The 16,847-nt window shown below is 38.0% G+C and overlaps 3 long non-coding RNA genes across 5 annotated transcripts; 1 reads left to right on the top strand and 2 right to left on the bottom strand.

Annotated features, from left to right (window-relative positions):
* Positions 1-5,987: 5,987 nt before the first annotated feature.
* Positions 5,988-7,625, bottom strand: LOC114144202 (uncharacterized). The gene is made up of 3 exons (XR_003595437.1): positions 7,389-7,625; positions 7,128-7,255; positions 5,988-6,963 (listed from the first exon to the last, which is right to left on the bottom strand). It is a non-coding gene; the product is annotated as an uncharacterized LOC114144202 (long non-coding RNA).
* An 85-nt stretch (positions 7,626-7,710) lies between these two features.
* LOC114144004 (uncharacterized) lies at positions 7,711-16,615 on the bottom strand. Its single transcript, XR_003595374.1, has 6 exons — positions 16,540-16,615; positions 11,600-11,686; positions 11,089-11,423; positions 10,528-10,621; positions 8,090-8,189; positions 7,711-7,964 (listed from the first exon to the last, which is right to left on the bottom strand). It is a non-coding gene; the product is annotated as an uncharacterized LOC114144004 (long non-coding RNA).
* LOC114144005 (uncharacterized) lies at positions 12,284-14,481 on the top strand. Of its 3 annotated transcripts, XR_003595377.1 has the most exons (5): positions 12,284-12,402; positions 13,343-13,400; positions 13,494-13,582; positions 13,661-13,790; positions 13,890-14,481. It is a non-coding gene; the product is annotated as an uncharacterized LOC114144005 (long non-coding RNA). The 3 variants fall into 3 exon arrangements; XR_003595375.1 differs by lacking the exon at positions 12,284-12,402 and having other exon boundaries at positions 13,275-13,582; XR_003595376.1 differs by lacking the exon at positions 12,284-12,402 and having other exon boundaries at positions 13,275-13,582; positions 13,661-13,766.
* Positions 16,616-16,847: the final 232 nt, after the last annotated feature.

Consider the following 16,847-nt stretch of genomic DNA (forward strand, 5'->3'; position numbering starts at 1 on the left):
GCACCAGACGTGTTTCTGGCCTCTTCGTTCGCGCTTTGAGGTCCTCGACTTTTTATGCTGACCTATGGACGGTTGGCTGGGTGGAGTTCTTTTTTCTGATGGTACCATATCTTACTCAGGCAGGCAGGCACAACTTTTTAAAAATTTTAATATTCATCAATATTTTAACAATCTTATTTATTTACAACTATTAGCACAAATTGTCATATAACATTGGAAACCAGGCAGCTGGTCAGCTTTATACAGCCTAAGATTTTTTTTGCTGGCACTCTTAAAGATAGGGTTATGGGGAAAGAACATGTGAAAATACTTAAGGAACTCAGCGAGTCAGCTTAAGTTTGACTTCAAATGGTTGTTCCAAATGTACAATGACCCGATCTATCAAATTAGTTACAAAGTGGCTTAAGGACAACAAAGTCAATATTTTGAAGGGTTCATCACATTCAAAATTTGTGAATAACGCTAATAAACTGTTTAGAAGCAAATTTGATTCCATGTTTAGTATCAGTACCAGTAAAGTACTCTCTACGACCAGGATATTCAGAATGAAGATGGACGTCATTAAAACATACTGGAAAATACTAGAAAAAACGTGGAGAACTTTGGAAAAAATTCAGCTGCCACTATTGTAAAATGTGCACACTTTATGAAAATGGTCAGTTTATATAACAGAACAGTTTGTTTTCTTGCCCAAAATGGGCCCAAATCTTTAACTAGTTGTAGATACTGAGGGAAGAAAGTTATGTGGAATTAGCCCATTTCATGCTTTGTATCTTGCCTTCAGTTTGACCGCATACTGATGTCTGTTGGGCTTCAGTTAGTCAGTTTGAACTCACTTCAGTCATGTTGTACTTTCATGTGTTTTGTCGGGGTTGACGTGCCACTGCTTTTCAGCTCCCTAACTGAGGTGACTGGTCCGTCTTGTTCATGCTGCTGACCAGTGTTGTATAGTAACAAAGTAAAAATACTTCACTACTTTACTTAAGTATATTTTGGAGTACTTCATACTTTCCTCGAGTATGAAAATTTTTGATGACTTTCACTTTTACTTCACTATATTTCCGAACTTAATTGCGTACTTTTACTCCGATACATTTTCAATGTGTGGTTTAGTTACTCGTTACAAAAAAGCGAGAGAGAGAAACGCAAGTGTTTTGATCCCACCTACTGATTAGCAAGTAGCAAGTAGGCTACCGAACAAAGTCGGTAGCCTGCTTGCCTGGGCTTGTTCATCACCACCAATAGGACACACCTGTTTCGCTTCTCCCATTAAACACAAAGCAAGTCTCGCAATCAGCAGCAGCCACATGGAGGAGGAGACGGAGACCACAACGACTGCAACTACGTCGGACACGGCTCCAGGGGAACCACCAGCTGGTGATGAGAGCCCATGGCCTTATTTAAACACAATATACTCTTTCGTGGGTGTTAAAGATTCGTCGTACCGCATGCAGTTTATGTTATTCCTGCCCGAAGATGTGGAAATTCTATCTTACAAAAACTCCCCGTCCAACTTGAAGAAACACATCGAGGTAACGTCTTATGAAATGGTTATAATCCTCCTGTTTCAGTAACTATAGCTTGGTCACTAGGCACTATTGTGAAATCTTGACCATAAATGAACTTTGTTTGGCATTGTTTCAGTTCCATACGTGGTGTATTTAGCTTAGGCCTAATGTTGACTGTAGCAGGCTACCTAAACTCCTCTGTTCAAGGGGGGACAGAAGCCATAGCGATAGCAATTTAGACTAAATTTAACGAATATAGGAAAGGCATGCAAGTTCAAAACCATTTACATGTGCTACTCTTTAAAACTGGAACAATTTATTAGCAGGTTTAATTTTGCCTGCACTTGGTTGTGTACATTATTTTAAGTGTATTTGACAAGTTTACCAAAATATAAAAAATGTCATTCAAACTGCATTTGCCTTGTTTTACTTTTTACTTGTACTTTTCATTACATTACTTGAGTGCATCCATTTTTACAGTAATTTCCATACTTAAGTACAAGAAGTTTCAGATACTTTAAGACTTTAACTCAAGTAACATTTCAGTCAGTGACTTGGACTTTTACCAAAGTCATATTTTGGAGAGGTACTTATACTTTTACTTGACTCTGAGATTTCATTACTTTATACAACACTGCTGCTGACAGCATCTCACTGTGATTTTTAAAATATTTGCTCTGCGCTGTGACTGCTCCAAGCTAAATGTTATTATTGCTGTGAAGCAAACAAAGATAATCTGCCCTCAAGGGAAATTATGGCTCAGATATTGATACTGTATAACACACTGATCCCTCTGTGGGTAGTTGTCACAGTGACTTTATCTGTCCTGTAGCCCACAGCAAAACAGACTGACCATGTGGCAAGAAGACTCATTACTTCACTTTACAGGCTGTCATAACACTGACAGCCCCAGGGAACATACCTGAGGCAATAGCAAAGAGAATGAAGCAGGTGAATAATTTTTTAAAAGTGAGATTAAATCTGTCACAATTTGTTTTGCATGGCAGTATAGTGTCTAAGTGGAAAATAGCAATTACATTCACAGTTTATCACATTGTGCCCCTTATCACATTTTGATTCAGGCATCTTCTCAAAGCCATTTCATAAATAACATTGTCTAGGAAATCAAATCTGTTAGCACAACAGAAGCTGCTTGGAAAGCTTTCTGATCTGCTGCAGTTGTGCAAAAAGCAGAGTGCTTATTTTGAAAAAGAGGGCCATGAAAGTCAGTAAAATACCAATTTGAAGGCCATAACCTTTTGTTGATCTGAGCAGATGGACTGGCTGGCTTGTGATATAAACCTTTCAGATGGAGGGTTGATGTGGGTGGATGCTACACTGCACGGACAAAAGGGATTCAAACACAGAGAATGTTCATTACGGATAAACAGCTGTGTTACAAATGAGTCCATTTACACAAAACTGACAATTTTTAAGGTTTTTTCTTCAGTTGATCAAAACTAAACTGCAGCAGGACTTTGACCAGAGCTGGAGGATCAAGGAAAATTGAAAAGCTAAACACAAATTGTGATGTTCTAGGTTGAATATTACTTACCAAATGCAATTGCTTGTACAACATGGCCCTGTTTCAGAAAGCAGGATAAGTAAAAGTCCAGAGTGAGTTCTGGGGTAACTCTGCGCATATGAGTCTTCAGGATACACGCATTGTTCAGATAAGTTGACACTTCTCCTGAATCAACTTATCACAACTCACTGAGTGAATCAACCCTGCTCGGTTTCAGGATTGTTTGAACAAATCCTGAGTTTGTTCCTCTTTTTAGGTGAGACCTGGCACAAAATAAGGAAAGTGTCAGAAATGGGGTGTTCTATTCTTTCGATGTTGGAGAGCAAATACTCGGTCGGCAGAAGTTGATCACACCATGATTAGAATGTTTTAACATATTTTTGAGTTGTAGTTTTTCCTCACACACAGTTTATCTCAATGAAATTCCAGCCTGCACATCACTCATATGACACAAGGACATTCTTTGTGCTGCACTTTGTTTTAATGCCAAAGGGATTCTGTAGCATCTGAACTGTGAATGTACAGCAGGGTTCCTTTGTAGATGTGCATTTACCACTCACATTTATGTAATGAGGTTCTCCTGTGTTCTATGTGTGCATAATTTGCTGGAATTTAATAAAGAGTAGACCCCCCATTGGCTACTCGGGCACAGCAAAATGCCAGCTAAAATTGGCTATAATGCTTGGTGTAATACTGGGGTTCAGCCACCGCTATGAAGGGTAACTGCGGTTTTATAAATCTTAAAAAGTTTTAATTATCCCCTAAGATTGATTTCAATTGTCTGACATAAGAGCGCTACCTTGGAAATGAAACAATATTACATATGTTATTATAAACATATAAAAATAATTTATGATGTAGGATGATAGAATGCCAACTGTTTAATAAATCCAGATGCAAAATGTCTTCACTCCTAAATATTCCACACTCAACTGTCAGCTGTATTATAAGAAAATGGAAGCATTTGGGAATGACAGCAACTCAGGAAAAAAGTGGTAGGTCACAAAAACTGACAGAGTGGGGTCAGCGGATGCTGAAGTGCATACTGTGAAGAGGTCGCCAACTTTCTGCAGTCAGTCACTACAGACCTCCAAACTTCACGTGGCCTTCAGATTAGCTCCGGAACTGTGCACAGAGAGCTTCATGTAATGGGTTTCCATGGTGACCTGCTGCATCCAAGCCATACATCACCAAGTGCAAAGCAAAGTGTCAGATGTAGTGTTGTAAAGCACGCTGCCACTAGACTGTAGAGCAGTGGAGCTGTGTTCTCTGAAGTGACAAATCGTGGTTCTCCATCTGGCAATCTGATGGACAAGTCTGGGTTTGGTGGTTGCCAGGAGAACGGTACTTGTCTGACTGCATTGTGCCAACTGTAAAGTTTGGTGGTGGGAGGATTGTGGTTTTCCAGGAGCTGGGCTTGGTCCAGATATAGTTAAAGTAACTCTCAGTGGTTCAGCATACCAAGACTTTTTGGACAATTCCTCGCTCCCAACTGTGTGGGAACTGTTTGGAGCTGGACCCTTCCTCTTCCAACATGACTCCACCAGAATAACAAAGCAAGGTCCATAAAGACTTGGATGACAGAGTCTTTTGTAGATGAACTTGACTGGCCTGCACACAGTCCTGACTTCAACCCGATAGAAAACCCTTGGGATGAATTAGAGCGGAGACTGAGAGCAGGTTTTCTCATCCAACATCAGTATGTGATCTCACAAATGCGCTACTGGAAGAATAGTCAAAAATCTCCACAAACACTCCTAAACCTTTTGTACAGCCTACCCAGAAGAGTTGAAGCTGTTCTAGCTGCAGAGGGTGGACCAATATCATATTGAACCATATGGACTAGGAATGGGATGTCACTTAAGCTCAGATGTGAGTCAAGACAGGTAAGCTAATATTTTTGGCAATATAGTGTATGTATAGCCTAATATATATTATTCAGTAGTTCTCATGATCATAATGATGTCTAATTCATCTTAATTAGATGTAATTAAGAAAAAAATAGAAAACAATGCTAAGCAAGAAATACCAACAAGTAGATCAACATAAATCACACAGAAATATGGAATTTCAGGTGGATGAATTGTTTTGTAGAATATATTGCACAATATATAACTGCACAAAAGTGTTACTAAAGTACATATCAAACATGAATTAAAAGAAACTTGACATCACAATTTGACACATTGAAATCTGCCCTTGTCTCTTTAAGAAGCTCCTGCTCACTCATGTTTAGTGAAGTTCATGGTTTCCCTAATTTTAGTTTTGCTTTGTTTAGATTAATAAAACTGTTGAAACATTTTGCAAGGCTGCTTGCCTCTACCAGTTCTTACCTCTGCTCCATTGCAAATAAAACCAGTGCTGTGTTAAGCACTGAATTTCTGTGGCTAGAAATTCAGTTTCTGCCAAGCTCTAGCAAAGCCCTGGAACCAGCCTGGTGGAAAAGGCCCTACACAGTAAAATTTGCAGTGTTAAATCAACACCTAAAGAGTTGAATTTAACACTGTCTCCGAGTCTATTTGGTCCTTATCGGAATTGGTGTCAATTTAACTCTTTCAATAGTGTTACATTTTCAGAGTTAATTTTTAACACTGACTAACACTGTGCAGTGTTAATAAAACTTAACACTCCTACTTAAATAACTCTGATAAGAGTAAATATGATTCTAATCAGAGTTAATAAGTTACTCCACAGTGGTGACAAATTTACTCTGATTCTCATGCTTTTCAACACTGCACTGAGTTATTGACAATCAACACTGTAGTTTCATATCTCCTATGAGTGTTACTCTGACACAGTACTGTGTTGACAATTTACTCTTTTGCTGTGAAAAAGCAACTCTACACAGATATATATGCAGTGCTATTTTTACATTTGTGTAGAGTTAAATGACAATCATAATTCAGTAATGCTTTTAAAATGTACAATTGAATAAAATCAAGTTACCACAGAAATGCATTTAACTTAACTTTATTGAACTAAAGCAGATTTAAAGGATTTGTTAACTTTTAGTTAACACACTTTTAGTAGTGTTACAGTAACATGACATGGTGTACATCTTATAACAGTAGAGGACTTTGCATTGACTGTAAAATGGCTTCCAGGGTGCCTGGCATGCCAAGCAACCGATCTCAAGTCCACAAACAGTTAACTTCAGTCTCTTAAGAACACCATTAGCAAAATTATCCTATGTCTGCATAAAATGGCAATATGGAACCACATATAAGGCAGTATCTGTCGTACCGTACTTCATTTGAACATCAAATGATTTGAAGTATAACAGATCATTTATATGCAAAATCTTTCGAACATTATCTGGATGCACCTTGACCTTAAAGGCATGGTAGTGGTCATCAGAACACATGGTTTCCATCAATTTTCCACAGAGCAAAACACTGTCATCTTTTACAACAATTGTTTGAATCTTACAAAATACAGGCATCTCACATGCTACCTCAGTACATATAATAAAGTCAGGACGGTACTCTGTACCATAGTATTTTATCCACTTGGCAGAAACCACACTGGTTGTCGAAATAATTCCAAACTTTGCAGCAATCGCTCCTCCCTCTTTTAACTCACAAAGTGTCACCATCTTTCCTGGACCTACACTGAATCTTTCCTTGCCAAATGATTCATGATACATTGTCATGTAACTTTGATGCTTTTTCGCTAATGTTTTAGTAATGTTTTTAAAGCTTTTTAATTGTTGCTTGAAGAAACTAACACAGGGTTGTATGTTGCGGCAAACACGTAATGTGCCTTAAACAGTTCGTCAAAAGCACCAAGAGAAGAAGTTGACCTGCAAGCAATGACATTTTTGTCAAGGATGAAGAACTGGTGATCTACTTTCTTCCTCTGTCCCACAGCCAGGAGATAGGGTTGTGTGCTCATGACAGCATCAAGATGTTCTTGAATGCTGATTTCTGTCTGAGAAAAAAAAACATTACCATTATAATCCATAGCTGCAATACACAAGACAGTTTTCATATGGGCAAAAAGCATTTATCTTATGTGTGATATGGATCTAAAACTGAAACTCTTCAGTGAAACGACCTCAAATAAAACAAATACAATTTGCAACAAATACAAACCTTCTTGAAGACCACAAGATGCTTCTCTGGTTGATAGCCAGACATCTTCCAAGGTTTCTTTTGGCCCAATGCAGAGGGGGGAATTAGGTATTGCAGCAGCAAAATTGATGAGAGGTCATTATCCCAACCTGTGACAAGAGAAATTTGATGTTGAATTGATCATCAGCAAAATCTATGCAATTAAAATTGGTATGTGTGCATCACTAAGTGAAGCTCACACAACAACTGAATCCCACATAATGTGGAAAAAGTCATCCTTACTCATGTCATCATCCACTTCAGTGGCATCCTCAGGAGGGTCAGCTGCCAGGAGAAGTTCTTCAGGGTCACTGGTGGTTGGAAGTTTTCTGCATTGTTAGATGATCTTTCTCTTGAACGTGGTCATCTGTTGCTCCAGAAACTTGCCAGACACGTCTTCTACCAAACATCAGGACAAAATCCTGCTCCACCTACAATGTAGATAGTGAAAAACTTTAACATTTTCCAGCCACATTAATTGTATTCATTTGACTTGTCACAAAAATACATAATTTTTTTACATAACTGTGAAGTTATCAAAATAACCATTTAAATAATTACCAAGCCTTTGACATCTTTGAAACGTGAAAAGACAGAGTATTTTGCTTGGCTGTTGGGGGTAGAGGACCGTGTTGCGCCGGAAGTCAAATGTGAGCTTCATCTTCTTCTTGATTGTGTCCTCATCGGCTGAATACTTAATCACTGTGATGGCTTCCTTACACTCTTCTTCACTCAGGACAGTCTCTGGAACAAACTGGGTCTCCTGTCTGACAGCTGGTCCCCCAAGCCCATGTTCACGCATTGCTTCTTTGCATTTTGCTATTAAATATAAAAAATATACTTAAACTTAAAAACAGAAGAAGAAGAAAAAAAAACTAACCACCCACAAACAAGTCAACACCCTCCCTACGGTAGCAGATCTTCAAGTGTTGTAAATGGTTTACCTCCATATGATGTTCGTCTGTCTCTAGCAGTGGATCTTTGAATAGTTTTTATCCTCCAGGCTAAGTACCCGATACCACTTGCAGGATCGTAATAATGCTCCTTGGGGAGCATTGAAAGGATGGCAAAAGCAGACATAGCCACAAAATGTCAGAATCATAACTGAAAGCTGATGAAGAATTTCTATGCAAACCAAACAGTTACAACTACAAGCAAGTGAATCAAAAAATAGGCAGATGTCAAAAAAATGACAGATCACATGATTTTGACTGACACAACAAGCAAATCTGCTGAGAGCAGACATCTAAGAATATAAAAATATAATTTGTCACATTTCACCCAGAAGTTACACTATCATGTACACACCCCACATGTTCACCGACACCCATTTGTGCACCCATGTCAACACAGACCTGCATATCATGTTACTATGGCAGTGATGCAATCCGGTCAAGGAAGTATTGCGGTTGGTGCCAGAAGGCTGGCATCCTGAAGGTGAAAACTAATTTACTATGGAGCTTGTAATTTGTCTTGGTCTGATCTACAAAAGAAACAGTTTAGAGCTGTGGCAGGACACAATTGAGTGCCATAAAGTATTTGATGTAGATTTTTTGATTAGACTTGTGAAAATGAGAAGTGTTCACATATAAAACTTTAAATTAATATTTTCCAGTTAGTCAAACACAGAAGCTTCTTTTGTTTTTATTAAAATCAGAGTTAAGGGATGGTAAAAGAATGGTAATTAGTTTTTAAAAAATTAAATGAAGCAATTTTAGACAAGTAAAAAAAACAAGTTTAGTGATGAATATCCACTTTTCTAGATGGCACCAAACTGTTCCAAATAGCAAAACTCCTAGGTATGTCTATACTAAAATGTCTCCAAGTTCTCTTTAATGTGTATCAGTTTCACGCATTTTTTCACAGGCAATATACACAACTAGACCTGTCACGATAGCAAATTTTGCTGAGCGATTAATTGTCTCAAAAAATTATTGCGATAAACGATAATATTGTTTGAAGACCTTTTTACACTGATTTAATGGAAATGACGTAATAATGCATATGATTTCCTGTCAAAGATAGATACACTTTATTTTCAGAAGAATATGTAACACTGGAGCTGATAAACAAAATAAACAAAACAACCAAAAACAAAATGGATTCTCAGTCTCCATTAACAAAAAATGTACTTGATAAAAACTAAACAACATAAAGCCAAAGTGGAAATAAATATTGCATTCAACCAAAAGAGTGCAGATTATGAAGTCTGTATATTATGTTGCCCTTCAGTAATAATTAGATTTAAATAGAGAAGATGGACACATCCCACTACCTGATGCAATAGTTCACACTACATGATTTTTTGCTCCTATTTTTCCCCTTAAGACAATCTTAGCACGTTGGTCTTTCTAAGATTGTGTGGTGTGTTATGGTAGATCCGAGCCAAATCAGGGGTTTTCCCAGACTGGGCTGTTAACGCAGCCTGTTGAATGTGACAGGTAGCCAATCAGAAAGCGTGGATTCTCCTCTGTGTTTTCTGAGGGGAAATTAGGTCGGGGAATCCCAAACAGCTGACACGGCACAACCCGAAGTCCAGCAGACATTGGAGATGATATGTGGAAACAACATTAATGTTTATTCAACATGCAAAGAATATAGAAATGACAAAGGGAGGAGTTGGAGCGAAATTGCTACCGCAGTTGATAAACCCGGTAACTTTTCAGCTGTTCTTCGTTAACGTGACGTAAATAGGTTATAATGATTTTCATTCAGTCAGGACTGACACTAGCCACATGCATTGCAGGTAGATTGTAGTAAAGCATTGATTAATGTCTGGTTTTAAAATTAGTTCACTGGACTTGCAGCCATTATTTTGTGCCCATTGTTGGACACCACACGGCAGGACCGAACCCGATCGAACCGTTATACCTAGGATTTCTGTCGGCTAATGTGTGGTCTGTCAGGGTTTGAAAATGGGCCGACAATCGGCCGACAGCTCTAAGATCGGGTCGTGTGCGCTGGGCATTACACTAAGGAAATGAGGAAGGGAGGGTCAGTGGAGAGCACCGGAGTTTAGCCTTTTTTCATTCGGTGTCATCAACAGAAAGAGAAAAAGGCCGGAAGAGACGATAATGCCGATAATTGAAATGACGTCGATAGTTTTAATTTATCGTACGATTAATCGATTTATCGTTTATCGCGACAGGCCTATACACAACTATGGGTTTCAAGTGTTTGTAGCCTCATTTGTTACATTTTTAGAAGGTTTATATAAAACATTGTTGAAAGGTGAAATAAAAAAAATCTCAGCAGCAATTTCACAACTGCAACCTAAGGAAACTCATGTGCAAAGCAACTGCATCAGTTAAATAAATGACCTGATAGAAATTAAAAGTTTTCAATGCATCATTTAACAGTAACACAGCTGTATGATACTTACATAACCTTTCCTGGAGAATGGATCAACGAGGTAGGGAAATAAGCTCACAATTCCTCTGGAATACATTTCTTTAACCTCTCTGCGTGGTGAGATCCTGCAAAATTAAAATGGCCAAGGTATATTATCCATGGTATGCATTGAATTTAACAAAAACTTGAATTTCATCTAAACACTACATTGAGCTAACCAAAGAATATTTACAAATTACCCATTCGTCTCTGTCATATCAGCTGCCAGTATGTTAACCATTTTCCTTCTGGTTTCATCTGTGAGGCACTTGCTTCGATTAAATTCCTTCATGATCCTTTCTCCACCAGGTGTGTTGTTGAGAATGGATTCCACCAACTTAAAAGAACAAATCATTCAGCTTTTAAATACATTTCAAGTGTTAGTGCACCTCTGAATTGTTGTAACTTTCAACATTTAACAGAAAAACGTGGTGGGCTGCTGGTGGACAGCTCTAGCACCCCAGCCACCAAGCATCATAGGTTTTCTGGGGGAAAATGTGATAAAGATTTTTAGAACACAATACTTTTTGTAAGTTCTTGAGTTAATTCTTACTTGTTCAGGTTCTGTGTCTAGCTGCTGCTTGTTTAGCAGAAGGACTCTCTGAAAGAATGAGTATCTCTTGAGAATCAGACGAGCTTGGCTAAGATTCCTCAGGCGATTCCACCAAGGAGACAAGAGAAGCAGATGAAAGACAAAAACACTAACCACAATGAATTAGCAAGCTCATTAAATACTAACATAAATGACAAATGTAACAAACCAGTTTCATATTTGATGGTTAGGACTCCAGCCAAGGGATCCTTAACCACATCCTCATCCAACTCAGTCCCAGAACTGTCAACAACCTTCACGCCCTCTTATAGCTGGCACGCCAAATTTTGCAGATGCTAGAGAAAAAGACAAATGTTTGTGTAAATCACAATTATGAGGTTATGTTACTCTAATACTCACTAATACTATGTGCATAAACTCTGGAACATTACTTTTGAAAAAACAATGGGTGAATTAACATTACAAACACCTCATAGCTTCCTGTTAAGCTTCATTAATACCGGTGTCTTACCTGTAATCAAAAACTCCTTCAGAAATGGCTCTGTTAGTCAGACAAATGTTTGTTGTTCGCCAAGTCTTGTTTTAATCAACATGGTTCCTGCAACACATAATTCCTCAGTCATTCACTTTTAGTACTGGAATGCTGTCACATGTAAAACATGTGCCAACTGCTTCAAAAGTTAATTCAACTTACATTACACCACTTACACAAAACATAATGATTAAACTTTACAGATTAATGTGTCTTGGGTGCAAAGTAATTTGACTTCATGGGACTCTTATCAAGGTTAGACAGTTACTGAGCACCTTTTACATTAGCAACAACTAGAACAGTTCGTGAAGTCGTCTCGCTTGTTTTTCAACTTTTCCTTTAGCATTAGCAACGGTAATGGAGGAGTCAAGAAAGGTTTGTGCAAATCATCACTCGCGCCCAATTCAGTGTTAACTGCATAGCTAGCTGGACTATTAGCACCTGCTTACAGTTCCAATAATTCAGAGTAGCGGTGTAAGAAGACTGTCGATCACAAATCACACCATCCCGTTTACAAAAATATGTCCCTCAAATGTAATTGAAAACGAATCAAACCATGTTAAATAAACAGACTCAACCAGAATAAAATAGAGACTAACGAAAAAAGGAGCAGAGTGGCTAACAGCTAGTTTATGAAACTCCAGGCACCAAGGCAGGCAAATGCCGGTCTAGTGCGCTATTCAGTTCCCCTGCGAAAATCTGTTCCCCCTGTGTCGGGAGCGCGCATTACAGCCGGAGAGGCGGATCTGACCATTTTCACGGCGCTTCTGATCGATTTCTCGGTAAAAACAACGCAGTTAATCATGTCAAGCTTGTAACATTTAGTTTAATCGGCAGCTGTTGTTTACAAAATTGTGAAAATAATTAAATAAACGAGGTCTTTTTACGCTGTTTTGTGTTATTTAAACGCCGAGAGAATCGGTCTTTTTCCAACTGTTGCCACTTACGCCTGACAAAAATAAAAGTCAGTCACCAAAACACAGTTTTCCAACACGTAGTGTGTATTTATAATTTTTCATTGCTGATATAAGACGATGGCTGAAAGCATGGCACAAAAATTAAGACTTCCTGAAAAGACGAGAGCGTAGACTTTCTGGTAAATCCCGTTCTAATGTAAAATATGACAGATTACTGTATTAAGGAAATTTCTAGTATACTACAGGCTATCACACATAACAATTTTTGAGAATTTGGCAACAGTTGCCCTTTATACCCAAACGTTATGGGGGGAGGAGAGTAGAGAATGGATATTTCAGCTGCCTGAAATAATCTGTTCCCCTCCATAAAATGGGAACAAATTAATTTACCAACAAGTCTTTAACTCTGTTTATTCCTTTCATCATCAACAATAAATCCTGTGAATTTGGTAACATTTGCTCTTTATTTGACAAAGTTATGAGGGGGGAACCATATATTTCAGCTGCCTGAAATAATCTGTTCCCCTCCATAACATGGGAACAAATTAATTTACCAACAATTTTTAACTCTGTTTATTCCTTTCATCATCAACAATAAATCCTGTGAATTTGGTAACATTTGCTCTTTATTTGACAAAGTTATGAGGGGGGGAACCATATATTTCAGCTGCCTGAAATAATCTGTTCCCCCTCCATAACATGGGAACAAATTAATTTACCAACAAGTCTTTAACTCTGTTTATTCCTTTCATCATCAACAATAAATCCTGTGAATTTGGTAACATTTGCTCTTTATTTGACAAAGTTATGAAGGGGGAACCATTCTGGGAATCAACAATCATCACCTCCACTGGACTTTAGTGGTAATAAATGTTTTTAAACTCTAAAAACAATCTATATCATACTTATCTCATAGACAAAAACCACATGAAAACTGTCGAATGCACACTTTCTAGGTGATCTACCCACAAGAGAAAAAGTCTTTGTTCTTGAATCCACTGGGGGAATCAAAACAAGACATCCAGAAATGTTTGCAAATCACAAGGTATGGCTAAAAATTTAAGTTTAACTAAAGTATGAAAATCAAATAAAGTTGTTCTTATTAATATATCTATATTTACAGGGCATTTATGAGGAAGAAGGGGTGCAATGTCTCACGTTGGACATGTGACACAGTCAAGCATCCAAAACAACAAGATAGCTCATCATGTGGTGTATTTTCACTGAAGGTTTCAGACATATTGTCACACAGTGTATGACTAGGATTTTGATATATATTTTGAGACATGTACAGTGAATTACTTTCTTTGTTACTTAAATTTAAAGCCATTAAATGAAGCTGTTCATTTCAGTTTGCAGAAAAAATCCTATCAAAAGAGGTTGTGGATTTTTCTGTTTCCAGAGAGGCGGCCGACAGCATGAGACTTATCCTTAACATTAATATTCTTATTTTCAGTGTTTATGACAATTGTTATCATGATTACTATTATTTGTATGTTTGGCTAAAACATCTGTACTTAGCCAACCTCCGTGTCACTTTCCATCTCTCCACAGAAGTGACACAAGTCTTTTAGGTCCTCTGTTAATAACAAAAGTATAAAAACACACACACACGATTATACATGTACAATCATGACCGTATATATGGGTGTGTATGAAACTGTTACACAGGATGTGCTAAGCACCAACACAGTCATTTATGAAAGAAAATATAGAAAATAAAATGATTGTACTTATTAATTTGCAAACATTGCAAAGATTGTTTTTAGAGTTTAAAAACATTTATTACCACTAAAGTCCAGTGGAGGTGATGATTGTTGATTCCCAGAATGGTTCCCCCTTCATAACTTTGTTAAATAAAGAGCAAATGTTACCAAATTCACAGGATTTATTGTTGATGATGAAAGGAATAAACAGAGTTAAAGACTTGTTGGTAAATTAATTTGTTCCCATGTTATGGAGGGGGAACAGATTATTTCAGGCAGCTGAAATATATGGTTCCCCCCCCTCATAACTTTGTCAAATAAAGAGTAAATGTTACCAAATTCACAGGATTTATTGTTGATGATGAAAGGAATAAACAGAGTTAAAAATTGTTGGTAAATTAATTTGTTCCCATGTTATGGAGGGGAACAGATTATTTCAGGCAGCTGAAATATATGGTTCCCCCTCATAACTTTGTCAAATAAAGAGCAAATGTTACCAAATTCACAGGATTTATTGTTGATGATGAAAGGAATAAACAGAGTTAAAGACTTGTTGGTAAATTAATTTGTTCCCATTTTATGGAGGGGAACAGATTATTTCAGGCAGCTGAAATATCCATTCTCTACTCTCCTCCCCCCATAACGTTTGGGTATAAAGGGCAACTGTTGCCAAATTCTCAAAAATTGTTATGTGTGATAGCCTGTAGTATACTAGAAATTTCCTTAATACAGTAATCTGTCATATTTTACATTAGAACGGGATTTACCAGAAAGTCTACGCTCTCGTCTTTTCAGGAAGTCTTAATTTTTGTGCCATGCTTTCAGCCATCGTCTTATATCAGCAATGAAAAATTATAAATACACACTACGTGTTGGAAAACTGTGTTTTGGTGACTGACTTTTATTTTTGTCAGGCGTAAGTGGCAAAAGTTGGAAAAAGACCGATTCTCTTGGCGTTTAAATAACACAAAACAGCGTAAAAAGACCTCGTTTATTTAATTATTTTCACAATTTTGTAAACAACAGCTGCCGATTAAACTAAATGTTACAAGCTTGACATGATTAACTGAGTTGTTTTTACCGAGAAATAGATCAGAAGCGCCGTGAAAATGGTCAGATCCGCCTCTCCGGCTGTAATGCGCGCTCCCGACACAGGGGGAACAGATTTTCGCAGGGGAACTGAATAGTACGGAGCCCCTAAGGGGACATGGAGAGGGAAAAAAAAGGAAATAAATCCCGACTTATTATCTCGAGATCCCGACTTATTATCTCGAGATCCCGAGATCCCGACTTATTATCTCGAGATCCCGACTTATTATCTCGAGATCCCGACTTATTATCCCGACTTATTATCTCGAGATCCCGACTTATTATCCCGACTTATTATCTCGAGATCCCGCGACATTTCTGAAAAATCGCGAGTTACTTTTTTTGGGGGGAAAGGCATGTTTTTATGCGGTAAACGTGGGGGAGTGTGTCTACATTGATTATGGAGGACGACTTATATCATTTTCTGCGGACCAGAGATGTCCCAGAGAAGGATATCATGCACATGTAATTTAGCGTACATCCATCCGTAACCGTGAAGCTGCCCAGAGGACTGTAGCTGGTTATTAATGAATTCTACCAAAACTGCCAAGTCGGAAAAGGACTTGCGCCGAATGAGTCCTCGCGCTCTGAAAACTCTCTTCAGATGTCTCTCACTAATACTAAATCCATGTCTGCTGTCAAGCACTGATTTAATGTGTTTATACTCAAGCCCAAGCTCGAAATAAAAATCTATATATCTACCCCATGGGTGGGTGTCCTCCATCACTGTGATTAGGTCGTTATGTACTGATGTCGGGATCTCGAGATAATAAGTCGGGATCTCGAGATAATAAGTCGGGATTTCTTTCCTTTTTTTTTTCTCTCCATGTCCCCTTAGGGGCTCCGTAGAATAGCGCACAACACCGGCATAAATTTACCTAGCAAAAAAAAAAGGGGGGGGGGGGGCGTTAACATTACTGTTGTACTGAAAAGCCATACAGCCAACGTGACTTATTTTTATTTATGTCACCTTTTTAAAAAAAATAAAGAACATATCTATGTAATATGGCTTGGACATGGATTTAAGGCGGACATAGACGAGTTGGACGAGCTAACATTTTAAGCTAGGCATTCACTCGGTCAGGTTAGCCGTGCAAAACTTGGTATTAAGACATCAAAACTCATGCCGGAGTACACAATAAATATTCCTGTAAAACAATTCATGTTTAAAACATAAAACTGTATTATCTTATAATAAGAAACTTACCGCAGTCATTCGAGCAGGAAAAAAATGGCGTCCACGCAACGGTTAGACTTGTTGATTTGAGAGGAGGAGGTGGGCGCAGCTTGTCAGAGTCAAATTGACACGACGTGTATACACTCTGGAAATTTACGCCATAGGCATCTTCTTCTTCTTCTTTAGATTTTAACGGCAGCTTGCATCCAATTATGTTGCACTACTGCCCTCTATTGCCTCCTACCACCTACTCCTCAAAGACTTAAAAATCCCAGTGTTTTTTAAAAAACGAAAAATCTTCTTTTTCCCCTCAATACTATTCAGCTGATCGATCACCT

This window comes from Xiphophorus couchianus, chromosome 5 (assembly GCF_001444195.1).
Source record: "Xiphophorus couchianus chromosome 5, X_couchianus-1.0, whole genome shotgun sequence".
In the NCBI taxonomy this organism is placed as follows: Eukaryota; Metazoa; Chordata; class Actinopteri; order Cyprinodontiformes; family Poeciliidae; genus Xiphophorus; species Xiphophorus couchianus.